Raw genomic sequence first — 15,854 nt, forward strand, 5'->3', positions numbered from 1 at the left:
AGTCTTTCCTTCCAATTACAAACTACATCCTTTTAAAACCCAAACTTTGTGTCGCCCAACTACTACTACTTTATTAATTTCATTTTCTCTCCTACTTTTCAACACTGATGGTGCCCTGCACCTTCGGCCACGGCCCTTCTTCCAGGCTTCTCAATTTTAAAAATAGGCTGGGTATCACTGATGTGTATTTAAAATAAAATATAGGTCGAAACTATTTCCTCGTCACTGAAGTCTGGAGCTTGATTTTAGCTCGGAGCCGGGAACCCAGTGCGTCCATAGATATTCGCGTGGGGAACCCGGAAGCCAATTGAGTGCGTCGCAATCTGCGATTGCAACTCAATTGAAGGTAGGTATTTGAGTTTCTGGGTTGCCCACATGCCAGGCAGCCAGATTGACAGGCTGGCTGCTTATTGGGAAGGAAAGGAATCGCAGGTGGGGGACATGGACGATATCAAGTGGGCCTTAGAGAAGATCAGGGGGGTTCCAGCATTAGGGGGGTGCAGCATCGGGGAGGGGGGGGAATGGGAGTCAAGAATTGAGGGATGCGGAGGATTGGCTGATCGGGCCAGGTGGGCTTGTTGGACCTGGATGAAGCATTCCTGTTTGTGGGATCTTGTTGTGCTGCTTTTGCCTATATAATTCATGAACTGTAAAGCATTTTGGGACATCCTGAGAATGTGATAATGAGCCATATTATATATAAGTTATTTATTTTGTTTGTAGGCCTGCTCCTGTTTTAAAAGCTTGGGACTTGAGCTATGCTACTTTTGCAGGTCCCTCTATCTGTGAGCAACATCACAGGAGATTTATCAACAATTTGTAAAACAAACCAGAGCTCTTCTTACTGTGTAGAACTTCCTGAATTCACCTCATGGATCCGGCCCTTCCAGCCTGCTTTTACCTGACGTGAATCAGAAGCGATGGGAAACTCAAACAGGTAAGGTTAAATTTGATTGACATTTCTAATACACAAAAAAATTAAGTGCCTGAAGTATCGCAATGAGGTACATTGCCCCTTTAAGTATCGGCCCCCCAGATTTAAGTGGGGATGGGACTTCCGGGTTTCAGTTGGGCACGCACATCCAAACGCTCCTGGGTCCCGATCCAAAAATCAACTATTTTTACTGCCACCCATCCCCAACCGACCTGTTCTCGGGGGTTAAAATGACCCCCCTCATCTATGTAACAAAAGGCACAATGAAACTGAAACTATTAGTACATATGAGGGCTGTCAGTTCATTAAAGATCGCTAAATGTAAGATTTCACTTGACTTTCCCAATATTTGGAAGCACATAACCTGGTGTCAAAACTGCATTCAATAGAATCATAGAATCTTACAGCACAGAAGGAGGCCATTCAGCCTATCGAGCCTATGTTAGCTCTTTGAAAGAGCTATCCAATTAGTTCCACTCCCCTGTTCTTTCCCCATAGACCTGCAAATATTTCCTTTTCAAGCATATATCCAATTCATCTTTTTCCCTTCACTGAAACTCCAATCTGGTCACATCAAAACTCATATTTTTTCATTTGCACTGTATCTGTATCTTAACTCTTTGTTATTGTGTTCTATTATTTGGAAATGATATAAAGCTGGGTCTCAGTGAAGTGATTTTTATTTCATGTAAACCCTTCTACCGCTGCTCCATACATCACTGACATGTCTTGAGTGATGATTTACAGTTTCCTCTTTTTGTTGCTCCAACTATAGCATTAACTCACTTTGGAATGGTCCAATCTCATTCAGTCACACTTGATAGGATAGACAGACAATGACTGAAAAATAATTCTATTATGTTACCTTGGGTTAAAGAACTTGAGAGACAGGCTGTTAACATGCAAAAGACTGCATTTTAAAACAAAGGGGCATATTTTTCTCTAGGTGTTAATTTTAATAAAAATTAAGTGCAATAATAACCTGCATTTATTTGGCACCTTTAATGTAGTAAAACGACCAAGGCGCTTCACAAGAGCGTTATCAAACAAAATTTGACACCGAGCCACATAAGGAGATATTAGAAATAAAAACAGAAAATGCTGGAGAAGCTCAGCAAGTCAGGCAGCATCTGTGGAGAAAGAAGCAGAGTTAATGTTTCAGGTCGATGACCAGAGATATTAGGGCAGATGACAACACAGAGATTTCATCCTAAGATGTATGAAAAGAAATTGACTCAAAGAATGTCACTTGTTAACGATTGTTACAACTTTATTAAAGTCCAGTGCAGAGAAAGTCATGCAGCATTACACAGGAGATGAGTGGACGGAATAAAAATGAAAAGAGAATTTTTAACTCAAACTCAGAATTGGGCTTAGTGCTGTCAATGAAGTACAAGAGTTTGAAATATTACCAAAGCTCCTGAATCAATTTACATTTAGCGTATTACATGATGTTATATTTTAATACAATCTGTAAATGTAAAGTTGTATCTACAAGGGATTGATTTGTTAAAGCTCCGATCGCATTATAAACTATATAGTAAATCTGTTCTGGCCAAGGGATCGTCTGCAGGTCTCACATTGCAAAACAAAATGCCAGGTAGTAAGTCAGTACTGTTGTAGGCCCCTTCCCCAATAGAATACAACCACTAGCATTTAAAAAAAACACAGGTAAAATCTGGATAGTGGTAAAGTGGAAAATCACTAAGCAGAAGATCAGGTTTCCATGCAGTGGTATCAGTCCTCACTACAGCTAAGATGCAGTAGTTAGAACCATTCAAAATTCACTCCTCAAATTCACATGCAAAGGCTTGTTATCACACATATTTGAGCAACTCTAGTTAAAAGGTCCACAATTTAACTGCAATCGAAGTAGCATTCCTTTTGAACATCAACTATGCTTACTGCCAACTTTATCTTAGAATAATAAGAATATTTGAGGCTGTGTTAACTGTGTAGGATGTTTGACAAGTTGAGTCCAACAAGTTGGTAGACTAACATACAGTACATACATTTCTAACATTTTTCTTTTAATTTGCTCAAGGTCAAGACCACGTTGCCTTGGGAATTATATTGCATGAAGAAAGTATTTTAATTTTGCAGGCAGAAGACTGAGGCAGTCAACATTGTAATATAGTAAATTTGAAATTTTTCATTTTCATTATCAATGCAATAATTAGATGTTAGCTTTACTCCTTGGAAATATTTTTTTTAAAAACAGGAGCTTGTAGCTAGATTAGTTATTGTCTGCTCTATTGTTGAAACAACTTAGCTAAAAGATTCAGTCTGTACGACACAGATAGAAAAAGTGGAATTTTTGAAACCATTTTGAGTGTCTTATATTATTTCATTCTTCTTCTTTGGTGGGGAGGGGGAAGAAATTGCTCAGGTCTCAGTGTAATGAAATCATAAACGCGTTGCTTTTGAATGTATTTGCAATGTCACTATACAATGCAACGAAGGTAATTCTTCCCCCACCCCATTAATGTCAAGTTACACAGATAATGGGCCAGAATTTGCTGTAGCCAGCGAACAAACAATGCCCGCCATTAGTTAGACTCACCCATGCCTGTTTAATTTCCATGAGCTTTTGCGCAGCAAGTTGCTGGAAGTGGGAGATGGAAACCTGTGTGAACAGGGCAAGCAACTGTGTATCTCCTTAACCAATCAGATTGAAGGATTGTTAAATGAGCAGCGCAGAGTCTGAACCAGAAAGTGTCAGGTAGAATAGTGAATTCAATGTCAAATCAGGTACAGAAAGCGAAATTGAGAGAGGGAAAGAAAGATTGGATTAAGACAGAGAGAGAAAAAGAGACAGCAAGAAATTTTTTTTTTAATTAATGTAATTTTTTTTGTTAAATCTCCAGCAATAATTAAAAGCTGAAGGAATGGGACTTCACACATGTAATAGTTTATTTTCAGTGCCGGAGAGGTGGTTTGGCAGTAATCAAGACATATCACACTGTTAAAAAGGGTACTTAGACTGAAATGGACAAGCCCTAACTTGCTGTGGCGAGTTTAGTTTGTATCTACCATGCAAGTACAGGAACTTCACGCCGTTCAATGCATTTGAATGGTGAGTCAGACAGTGAGATTCCATTTTCGGCGGAATGGCCCATCTCAGACAGTGAGTTCCGGATTTTCGCGTTTAACCGCGCATCTGCCCTCGCCTGAAGTCGCTGTGCGACCTATGTATAAATAACGGTGAGCACTGTTAGTCTCACCGTTATTTTCACAGTAAATTCTGGCCCAGTAATCTCATTGAGTTCTCCTTCAGATATTCTTTTAAAAAAATCTATGCAGCGAAACAAACATATGTTGACTTAATTTACATGAGCAGCTCCTCATTGCCAAATATTTCCTGATGTATATTTAAGCGTGGTTATTCCTCTTGCCATCTGTTATGAAGATATTCACATCTTTCGAGGTTAATTCAAGAATGTGCGATTTGTATACTGACACCGCTGAGGTCCATGGCTCCCTCATTCTTGCCTTCCTCCTACAATCAACAATTGCTGAGTGTGACGTCATCTAACCAGTACTACTCGATTTATCCGATTTTCTCTTTGGTACCATCCTCTAATATTAATCTTAGTCCTTTACCCAAGTTTCTCGGTTTTAAAAAAGATCCCGGAAAAGAAACAGTGGAAGAAGTCTTACAAAATTCACGGTGTGGGTAAGTAGCTAAAAAAAGCTGGTTAATAAATACTTTTCAAAGCGCTACCCATAAGGAACATATTTAACTTTTTGCAATGAGAGTTCAATTCAAGAACATGCCAGATGTGTATTCATGCCAGGGACGTCTATTCTTCAGCCCTGGGTTCTAGCGTTACGATTGGCAGTGAAGCGGCAAAGAATGAACTTCAGTGATGTACGCACACAAATCTCACATTCTTGAATTAACCTTTAAAGATGTGAATATTTTCATAACAGATGGCATGAGGAATAATTGCTCTTAAGTATAAATCAGAAAAAATACTTGGTGACATTTACAGGGAACTGCTCCGATAAATTAAGTCAACAGATGTTTGTCCAGCTGCATAGATTATTTTTAACACTGCTACCTCAAGGAGAACTCAATGAGATGACTTCTTATCTTTGCAACTTGACACCAGAAGTATACAAATTAACACAAGATAGTCAAATGGTTTAAAAATTCCGCTTTTTCCAATCAAATGTCGCACAGGCTGAATCTTTCAGTTGGGACTTAACAGTAAGACAAAGTGATACTAATCAAAGATCAGTGCAACTGCTGACGGTTGTCACACTTCTCAGTAAATTTCTGTTGATTCACCTCACAGTGTTTGGTTATCTATGCCTGCTGTGGACTGTCACTGTTACTGATCCACATGTCACTTTGCATCATTCCTAGTTACTAAGCCCAATGACGTTACAATGCACCTGCTTTGCTGTAACTATTAACGATCATCATAATGGATTTTGTTATGCTAAAGCCTGTTCTTCATCGTTAAATAGGTTGAGACGGAGGACGCAAGGACGATGCAAAGAGGCTGCAAAGGGATATAGACCAGTTAAGTGAGTGGGTGAGAAGATGGCAGATGGAGTATAATGTGCGGAAATGTGAAATTATCCACTTTGGTAGGAATAGAAAAAAAGAATGTTTTTAAAAAGTGAGAGATTAAGAAATGTTGGTAGTCAGAGGGATTTGGGTGTCCTTGTACACGAATCACAGAAAGTTAACCTGCAGGTACAGCAAGCAACTAGGAAGGCAAATGGTATGTTAGACTCCAATCCTCTTGCAATAAAGGCTAAGATTAAGGAAGTCTTGCTGCAATTATATAGGGCTCTGGGGAGACCACACCTGGAGTACTGTGTCCAGTTTTGGTCCCCTTACCTAAAGAAGGATATACCTGCCTTAGAGGCGGAGCAACAAAGGTTCACTAGATTGATTCCTGGGATGAGAGGGTTGTCCTATGAGGAGAGATTGGGTAAAATGGACCTATATTCTCCAGAGTTTAGAAGAATAAGAGGTGATCTCATTGAAATAAATAAAATTCTTAGAGGGCTTGACAGGGTAGATGAATGAAAGGCTGTTTCCCCTGACTGGAGAGTCTAGAACTAGAGGGCATAGTCTCAAGAAAAGAGATTGGCCATTTAGGACTGAGATGAGAAAAAATATCTTCACTCAGAGGGTTGTGAATCTTTGGAACTCTGTACCCCAGAGGGCTGTGGATGCTCAGTCGTTGAGTATATTCAAGATTGAGATCGATAAATTTTTGGACACTAAGGGAATCAAGGGATATGGGGATAGGGCGGGAAAGTGGAGTTGAGGTCGAAGATCAGCCATGATCTTATTGAATGGTGAGCAGGCCCGAGAGGCCGTAGGACCTACTCCTGCTCCTATTTCTCATGTTCTTATTTTCTTGTACGAGAAGCATAAAATCCTTTAACATTTTATTCAAATTCACTGGAGAAGTTGTAATTCTTTTGCTGAGGTAGTTTGCTCAGAGATGAAGTAGTCACGGCACCTATATCAATTCTCCCTCTATGACATCTTTCACTTCGAGTTCATGAAATACAGTTACGTCATTTGTTAAGCTTTTGTCTGCTCTCCAGAGGAATTATGTTGTTTGGCTCCAAGCGCACCACAACATTGGACTTCTGACATGTTTCCAGTCCTTTTCTGTATGTATGTATTGTAGCTGCCTGGTCAAAGTATTTGGGAGTTATTAATGTGCCCAGTTATCAAGACAGTTAGATGAAGCTATGCACGCCTAAACATTTTGTTTCTTGCCAATCTAAGAGGGGATGGAAGAATCATCAAAGACCTTCATTTTCCTAGCAATCCTAGGAAGGAGCAAGCTTTCTTATGGTCTCACCATTAGATGGAAGGCACTCAGAGATATGGTGGTCTGTATTGTTGCTTGCATGATTCCATTCGACCGAAGCTCCTTGTGTTGGTTTCATCCAAAGTAATTTTATTTTTGAAAACACACACATTTCATTTTTCCACCTCACGTTATTTGGGACGGAATGGTCCAAATTTTTGATTTTGTAAATTCATACTCAATGTCCTCATATATTGAGTTTCATTCCACAGCATGAACATATATAGCACCTGAATTTGTATGGATATCACATCAACACCATTGGGTCAGCAGCCCCTCTCCAGATTACAATGGGTCATACAGATCTACCAAGAAACTGTATGTGTATAAAGCTGTCTTCCCCCCTCTCCCCAGTAGGCTAAACAGGAGCAGATGCATGTGTCAGGATCTGTACTGTGCTCATTAGAAAAACAACTGGAAGGGATCTTTTTAAGTTAATCACCCAATGATGCAACAGGGATACACAAAGTGGCAGAATTCAATCATTGAAATATGTTTGCACCTTCGTATCACCATTATAAAGTGACAAACCACACCTGAACTTAAATACCGTGAATTGTGCTAATGAAGGCATCCATAAAGAATCTTTAAATGGCCCAAATTTGGGCATTTTAGCTTTTCAGCGAGTTTCTGGTCTCCTGCAGTTGTCTACCAAATATCACTTCTTTACACAAAAAGTCACACTGCATTATAATAAGGTAATTCCTCCAATGACCTTTAAAGCAACGTACACTTCATCTGGGCATAAATTCATGCTAAACTCAATTTCATGAGGAGCTCCTAAAGTGCAGTCTGTTTACTTTTGCCCGATTCATCAATAGCTTGCAGCTTGATCTGCAGTGCTTTATAAATGCACACGTTAATGATTTTTAACTTGAGGTACATATTATTGAAAGTAAATTAGGTTTCAGCAAACCAGACATTTGGTAGCTCAGTGCAACAAAGATAATAAAGGAAAGAGATAGTATGACTGCCATCTACTGGTATTAAGCATGTGACAATGCAGCGATGGGTAACTTAGCAATTTGTATGTTTCGTGGAGTTTCAAATTCTGAAGCTAGCAAAAATCTTGGGCGCTAAATTGGGCCGTGTAGCACCCATTGTTTCGGCGCTACATGGCCTCTCCGACATCCAAGATGCGTCTTGGCAGCGCACGCACATTTCCAGCGTGTCGTGTGCCGGACACCACCTTGGTATAGGAGTTAGCGCAGGTGCAGATAACGAACGCTGGAATCATGTAAAGTCAGGAGAAAATGGCTTCAATCAGTGTGCAATGCTGATTTAAAGTGATAGACACCATTTTGGGACTTAACGATTAACTCATGCACAGACTTAACCCCGACCATCTGAACGTGTCATACAGTGCCTGAAGGAACCCCCCCACCAGGGCTATTAAAGGGACCATGCAGGATTTACAGGTCAGTGGCTGGATTTTGCTTCTGGCTGCTGAGACATTTGTAACTTTTTTGGAGGTCACCTATACTTGAATACTAGGACTAGGGGACATAGCCTAACATTTAGAGCCAGGACGTGCAGGAGCGAAGTTAAGAAATGCTTCTACACGCAAAGGATGGGAGAAGTTTGGAACGCTCTTCTGTAAACGGCAGTTGATGCTAGCTCACTTGTGAATTCTAAATCTGAGATTGATAGATTTCTGTGAACCAAGGGTATTAAGGGATATGGGGCTAAGGCGGGTATATGGAGTTAGATCACAGGTCCACCATGATCTCATTGGATGGCGGAACAGGCTCGAGATGCTAAATACCACTGCCACTTGCTGCCTCCCGATATGCGCCACTTTCTCCTGCAAGGAAGTGGGACGTGGCTCTGGGTGATGTGCCTGTCATGGTTGACTAGCTGCCAGTGTGTGTGGCCTGTGTTGTGGGTGCACGGCTTGCAACAGTGGTAAGGTGTAAGGGTGGGAGGAAGCATCTGGTTGGAAGAGTTGAGTACTGATGGAAAGAGTTTGTTGGTATGTGGGTGATGGGGGGGTGGGTGTAGTGCGTGGTGCAGTTGGTAGGAGACGCCACTTGACAGTTGACCTCACTCACCTTGACCACTCATGTTAAAGCATTGAACTTCTTCCTGCACTTCATCCATGTTCATGATGCTGTGCGCCTGGCATTGACTTCGTTCCCTGCTGCCTCCAACTGCCTTTTGGGTATATGTCTGGAGGGCCTCTTGCACCACCCCCCCCCCTCGCCCTCTGTGGATATAGGATGTTCCCCCTCCTTCTGTCCACCTCTTGCACCAAGGTCTCTAGTGCATCAGCAGAGAACCTTGGTGCACGCACTCTCGTAGGCCTGGTACCAACTCAGATCGGCAGATTGGAGGCTGTGGGATTTAGTAGTGTGCAACCTTTATTCAATGTTTTAACATAACTCATCAGTTTGTAAACATAGGGATGGGACCTGCATATGTGTTTTACGTGTGCAATGTCTGATCTCCATTCAGATTCCGTGCAAACCGTAGACTGTTATTTTCAGCAAATAACAGATACCAGCTACCTTTAAGAGATTTTTAAGAAACATCCTCCCTTTAAGAGATTGGGCACCCCCGGCTGGTGGAAAGTGCAAGTTGCATTGATTCCACGTGCAAGCCCCAGAATGGAACACTGATTGCAGGTTAGTACTCAAGCCGGCCGAAATTCGCGTCCTGCCTGTGCAGGGATCATTGGGCACGGAGTAATGGCGCATCACGCTACCCGCGCCCAAAAACGGCCCTTATCCAATTTTTTTCCCCACCTTGTGTTTTGTTTTCTCCCAATTTTCTGCCCTCTTCTCTTGAAGGCACTAACTCGCACTGAGGAATAGGTCCACAGGCACAGACAACCCACCAATACATTGTTCGTATCTTTAATTGAAACAGCGTGGTGAAGTGGCAAGGCCCATAGGACAGGACACCACCAAGGTTGGAAAAAAATAGAAGAGATGAAGTAAATCAGGAAATGGTGATTGGGTGACACCAAGCTTGGCTTTTAATAACCTGAAGATTGTAGAAATAGGGAAAAACTGAGGAAGACAAGGAGCTGCACAGTCCTGTGGCTCCGGGTTGAATGAAATAGAATACACAACTGCAATTAGCCTCGAGTTCAACACAATGCGGATACCAGGTGGAGGAACAGTGTGTAGGACAGGATATTTACAGCTTACAAAAAACAAGGGAGGAAAGAGGTGCACTAACCTTTGCAGTATATATCAGTAAAGACAAAATGACATGAAAGGTTACAATGCAAAGAGAGAGAGGCTGGACACCAGAAATGACAGACAGATTGCACATGCAACAACAGGCATATTCTTGCCTCTGTCTCTTGTCCCCAGAGTGCAAGAAAGTGGTTAGAAGAATCTCCCAGATAAGGAAGCAATATTCCAGTCTTCAATGTGCTTAGGTTTCTGGAAAGTCTTGGGGGGAATGGAAGTTTCCCTACATAATAACTAATCTAAAAGGTCGTTCTCTGTGGTATGGCCCTCATCTCTGCTCCCTTAAGTCCAAGGGACGCAGACTTGAACATTTATTGCAGACAACTGATTTAACCATTCATCACCAGATCTGGTTGGATCACATAAAGCACCATCAGGTCCTGCTCTCCACTGCCAAAACTGCTCACTCTTCCAGGATCATTCTGGAATGCAAAGATAACCCCGGCTTCTCCTCCACTACAAACCATCGTCTTAAAACCCTCTCCCCTGCCCCCTCCACCCTCATCTCCAACGAAAAATGTGAGGAGCTCATGGACTTCTTTATCACTAAGATTGAGACCATCTGTTCATATGAACATACAAACATACGAATTAAGAGCAGGAGTAGGTCATTCGGCCCCTCGAACCTGCTCTGCAATTTAATAAGATCATGGCTGATCTGATTGTGACCTCAACCCTACTTTCCCATCTACCTACTATAACCTTTGACTCCCTTGTTAATCAGGAATCTATCTAACTCAGCCTTAAAAATATTCAATGACCCTGTCTCCACCACTCTATGGGGAAGGGAGTTCCGCAGATTCACGACCCTCAGAGAAAAAATTTCCCCTTATCTCCGTCTTAAATGGGAGACCCCTTATTTTTTAAACTGTGTCCCCTGGTTCTAGTCTCTCCCACAAGGGGAAACATCCTCTCAGCATCTACCCCTTCAAGTCCCCTCAGGATCTTATATGTTTCAATAAGATCACCTCACATTCTTCTGAACTCCAATGTATAAAGGCCCAATTTGTCAGTTCAGCTGCCTCTGCCACTTCCCTCCCTTCCCATAGCCCACCAAGCCAAATTTCCCCTAAGGTTCCCCCTGCCCTAGAGCTGAACTCGCATCTTTCTCTAGTTTCTCTCCTCATGTCTCCGAGCTCATCTTGACCATGAGACCTACCTCCTGCTCCCTCGAACCTATTCCCACCAAACTGTTGACCACTCAAATTCCCTTCCTGGCCCCCATGTTAGCTGATTTTGTTAACGGTTTCCCCTCCTCAGGTACTGTCCACCTCCCCTTCAAATCTGCCATCATCACTCCCCTCCTCAAAAACCCACCCTTCACCCCTCTGTCTTTGCAAACCATCGCCCCATCTGCGACCTCTCTTTCCTCTCCAAAGTCCTTGAACGTGTTGTCGCCTCCCAAATCTATGCCCATCTTTCCCCCAACTCCGTGTTTGAATCCCTCCAATCAGGTTTCCGCTCCTGCCATAGTACTGAAACTTATCAAAATCACAAATTACATCCTATGTGAGTGTGACGAAGGTAAACTATCCCTCCTCATACTTCTCGATCAGTCTGCAGCCTTTGACACGGTTGACCACACCGTCCTCCTCCAATGCCTCCCCTCCGTCATCCAGCTGGGTGGGACTGTGCTCACCTAGTTCCATTCTTATCTATCCAGAGAATCATCTGCAATGGCTTCACTTCCCACTCCTGCACCGTTACCTCTGGAATCCCCCATAGATCTATCCTTGGCCCCCTCCTATTTCTCATCTACATGCTGTCCCTTGAACGACATCATCTGAAAACACGTCAGATTTCATATGTACACTGACGACACCCAGCTCTACCTCACTACCACCTCTCTCAGCCCCTCCACTATCTCTCATTTGTCATGCTGCTTGCCTAACATCCAGTACTGGATGAGGAAAAATTTCCTCCAACTAAATATTGGGAAAACTGAAGCCATTGTCTTTTGTCCCCGCTGCGAACTCCGTTCCCTGGCCACTGACTCCATCCCTCTCCCTGGCCACTGTCTGAGGCTGAACAAGAACGTTTGCAACCTTGATGTCCTATTTGATCCTGAGATGAGCTTCCGACCACATATCCGCTCCATCATCAAGACCACCTATTTCCACCTCCATAACATCACCCGTCTTCGCCCCTGCCTCAGCTCATCTGCTGCTGAAACCCTCAACCATGCCTTTGTTACCTCTAGACTCAACTATTCCAATGCTCTCCTGGCCAGCCTCTCATTTTCCACCCTCTAGAAACTTGAGCTCATCCAAAACTCTGCTGCCTGTATCCTAACTCGCACCAAGTCCCGTTCACCCATCACCCCTGTGCTCACTGACCTACATTGGCTCCCGGTCCGGAAACGCCTTGATTTTAAAATCCTCATCCTTATTTTCAAATCCCTCCTTGGCCTCGCCCCTCCCTATCTCTGTAATCTCCTCTAGCCCCACAACCCTCCGAGATCTCTTCGCTCCTCCAATTCTTGTCTTTTGCACATCTCAGATTTTACTTGCCCCACCATTGGCGGCCGTGCCTTCAGCTGTCTAGGCCCTAAGTTCTGGAATTCCTCCCTAAACCTCTCCACCTTTCTCTCCTCCTTTAAGGCGCTCCTTAAAACCTACCTCTTTGACCAAGCTTTTGGTCACCTGTCCTAATACCTCCTTGTGTGACTCGGTGTCAAATTTTGTTTGATAACACTCCTGTGAAGCGCCTTGGGACGTTTTACTACATTAAAGGCGCTATATAAATCCAAGTTGTTGTAAAATCAAAAGTAATTCATTCCCTGAATCGCTTTTGAGACATTTTCACATAATAAGGTGTTATAAAACCACAAGATTTTTTTTAATTTTATGTGTTTGGCATAAAAGAGGAAACTGAATTTCTTGGAGCCAGCTTTAGCAAAGGAAATATGGGTGCTCAGGGGGGGACACAAACATCATCGGATGTGGAAGGGTGGAGCCAACGGTTCAAGGTAATAGCGATGATTCAATTTGAGAAAAATGTTAAGAAACTATGCCTTTGCAGAACTGAAAGAAACAGGATTTCCACTGCTCCGTAGGGCCCAGAGAAGGTCAGGAAATAGAGATTCAACCAGGATGTGTGCACCTTAACAGGGAGTCTCAGCAGGCTGTTTGACCATGGAGGCATCACAGCTAAACCTGATCCCTACTCTCTCAACCGCCACACACAGAGATCAATGGATAATGATCATGAATGGGAACCCTGGCATAGGGGCACTGAGGCTAATTGTAGCACCCTTATCTCTGCCCGAGATTAAATCAATTAACTGAGCACAGAATGAGGATCGAGTCTGGGACCCACGAGACGGAATGCCTCACTACCAATTCATGCAGTGCATTTACTCATTAAGCCATCAGGGATATTTTCCTGCAATTCAAACATATTGTTGCTTAAGAAGCTATTGTAACTTGCACATGAGTAACAGAAAAGAATAAGCCAGGACGTGTGACAGAACAATTATATGCTTTACATCACAATGTGGTGAACCATGTTCATATTAGCACTGCAAAATGGAGGAAAAGATTACAAATCAGCTCTCAGACAGGAAGACCATTCAGGGTAGTAGAAAGGACTGAACATCATGAAAAACAAATTGTTCAGATAGCCTCTTCAGCTGGAGGTAATTAAATAAAGTAATTAAAGGCTTGATGGAACAATAATTATGAATGTCTTCTTGCTGATTAAATAGTCACAGAATCAAAGGGGATAATTTTAACCTGACTCGCCATGCAGGAAACTCACAGGATCGGGTGGAATGCCAGTTTTACACTCCGCTCAATATTATTCTCCATTGGGGACTTCAACGGGGAGTAAGCTCGGGCGGGGTGTAAACCAGCATTGCACCCCATCTCGTCAGTTTCAACAGGCAGGTTAAAATTTCCCCCAAAATCACAGTTGACTATGACTTTCAGTCCATATCTTCCTGTCTGAAATGAGTTTGTCTCTTCCCAGCCATCCCAGCAAATGTAATTTCTCACCATGGTGGGACACTGCATCGTAATAGGAAGGAAAACTATTATCATTCTGCCCAGCTATAAAATCACCTTGCCAACCAATCATAGAGCTGCCTTGGGGCAACCATAAACAGATTCATAGGCCAGAATACCACCCTATCTACTAGGAAGAGGCTACCTGGAGAGGTCATTCTTGAGGACACAGATGAATCTTCTTGCCTTATGCTCTGCCATTTATCCCCCCTTCATCTTCTGAAGGCACTAACTCACTCTGTGGAACAATTCCACCAGTGTCAACTGCTGTTAAGGTACCACATCTAACTGTCCACTCTTCATACCTGTGTTTAGGCAGTGAATGTTGGCAAGCTTTTCATCCATTGGGGGAAAGAGAGGAGAGGGTATCACAAGCCCAACCCTCTTCCTACCTACATCTATACTTTCCAGCAGAAATCATTAGATAGCAATCAGAAACTCTGACTAATTGTACCCTCTCTAGCTGAGCAGACTTGAGGCCAGTTTTAGTACTCCTACCATTGGCCTAGCTGAAGGCAGTTAACTCAGCACAGATCAGAGTTCAAAATTGGGTCCTTCTTGATTCGTATGGTTCAGTTCCATATTAAGCAGTATGCTTACAAGCTGAGCCATCAGCACAGCCTATCCCTCCTCATCTCAGCCACTTGGATCCTGTGATTGTAGACTAATACAGTTCTTAAAATTGATAGAAATATACAACATTTGCCTAAGTGACTCAAGAGTTCCAGATTTTGCTTTTAATGTCAACTCCAAAAAGGGCAAAAATATGGGAAAAAGGAAGAGCTATCCAGAGAATTAATGGAAATACATTGAAAAGTATGTTCAGTGGCTAGAGACAATTTAAGCTTGTCCAACCCAAGGGTTATCATGATATTCTAAAATATACAGAAATGCCCAGGATACAGCAGCCAATTCACACTCCACTTCTCCTGCTCAGTCTCTGCCAAGACCCACAAATAAACAGTTTAACACTGGAATAGCACTGTCAACTCCAGCTAAATATCTAATACTGAGTGTTTTAGATGTGTAACACAACTCCTCAGCAAGCACTGAAACCACTTCTGAATGTAAACCCTATCGCTTTTGTGCCACTACGTAATTATGTAGGTATGTGAAAAGGGCCACACACTCTTTCCTCCAAAAGAAAGTAAATAAGCAATGCTGTCTGCAGTCACCCAGTAATGTTTGAGAATGGAGTCACTGCTTTCATTCAATAACAACTTGCATTTATGTAGCTCCTTAAGCAGAGAAAAAAAATGTCCTAAGGCAGAAAAATTATCCTAAGACGCTTCACAGAAGCATAATCAGACAAAAATGGATGCTGAGATAAAGAAGGGGATATTCAGAGGGGTGGCTGAAAGCTTAGTCAAAGAGTTGGGTTTTAAGATGGGTTTTAAGGGAGGAGAGCGAGTTGGAGAGTATTAGGAAAGGGAATTCCACAGCATAGGACCTAGACAGCTGACGGTACTATTGCTATTTGTGAGGAGAAAGATTGGGGGGCACACAATAGGACCAGAGTCAGAGGAACACAGAGTTGTTGGAGGGTTGTAGAGCTGGAGGAGGTTACAGAGACAGATATTCTACCAATTTACAAACAACTATACAAAATATCTGGTCAGAGATAGCCTGGGAGCAGACACTTTGTCTGAGAAATATGCTTGCAGTGCTGATCCGATGTTTCATTCTGGAACTATTTGGGGTGAAATTGCTCAGCAATATTTATAACAAATATGTATTCATGTTCAAATAAAATTCTCTATTTGAAATTTTAGTGCATTCGTAACCCATTGAAGTAAACAAATGTGATAAAGTAGCACAGAGAGGAATTTCATATAAGCACAGGTAACATGTTAGTTACTAATATCAC

Source organism: Heptranchias perlo, chromosome 14, assembly GCF_035084215.1.
Source record: "Heptranchias perlo isolate sHepPer1 chromosome 14, sHepPer1.hap1, whole genome shotgun sequence".
Classification (NCBI taxonomy): Eukaryota; Metazoa; Chordata; class Chondrichthyes; order Hexanchiformes; family Hexanchidae; genus Heptranchias; species Heptranchias perlo.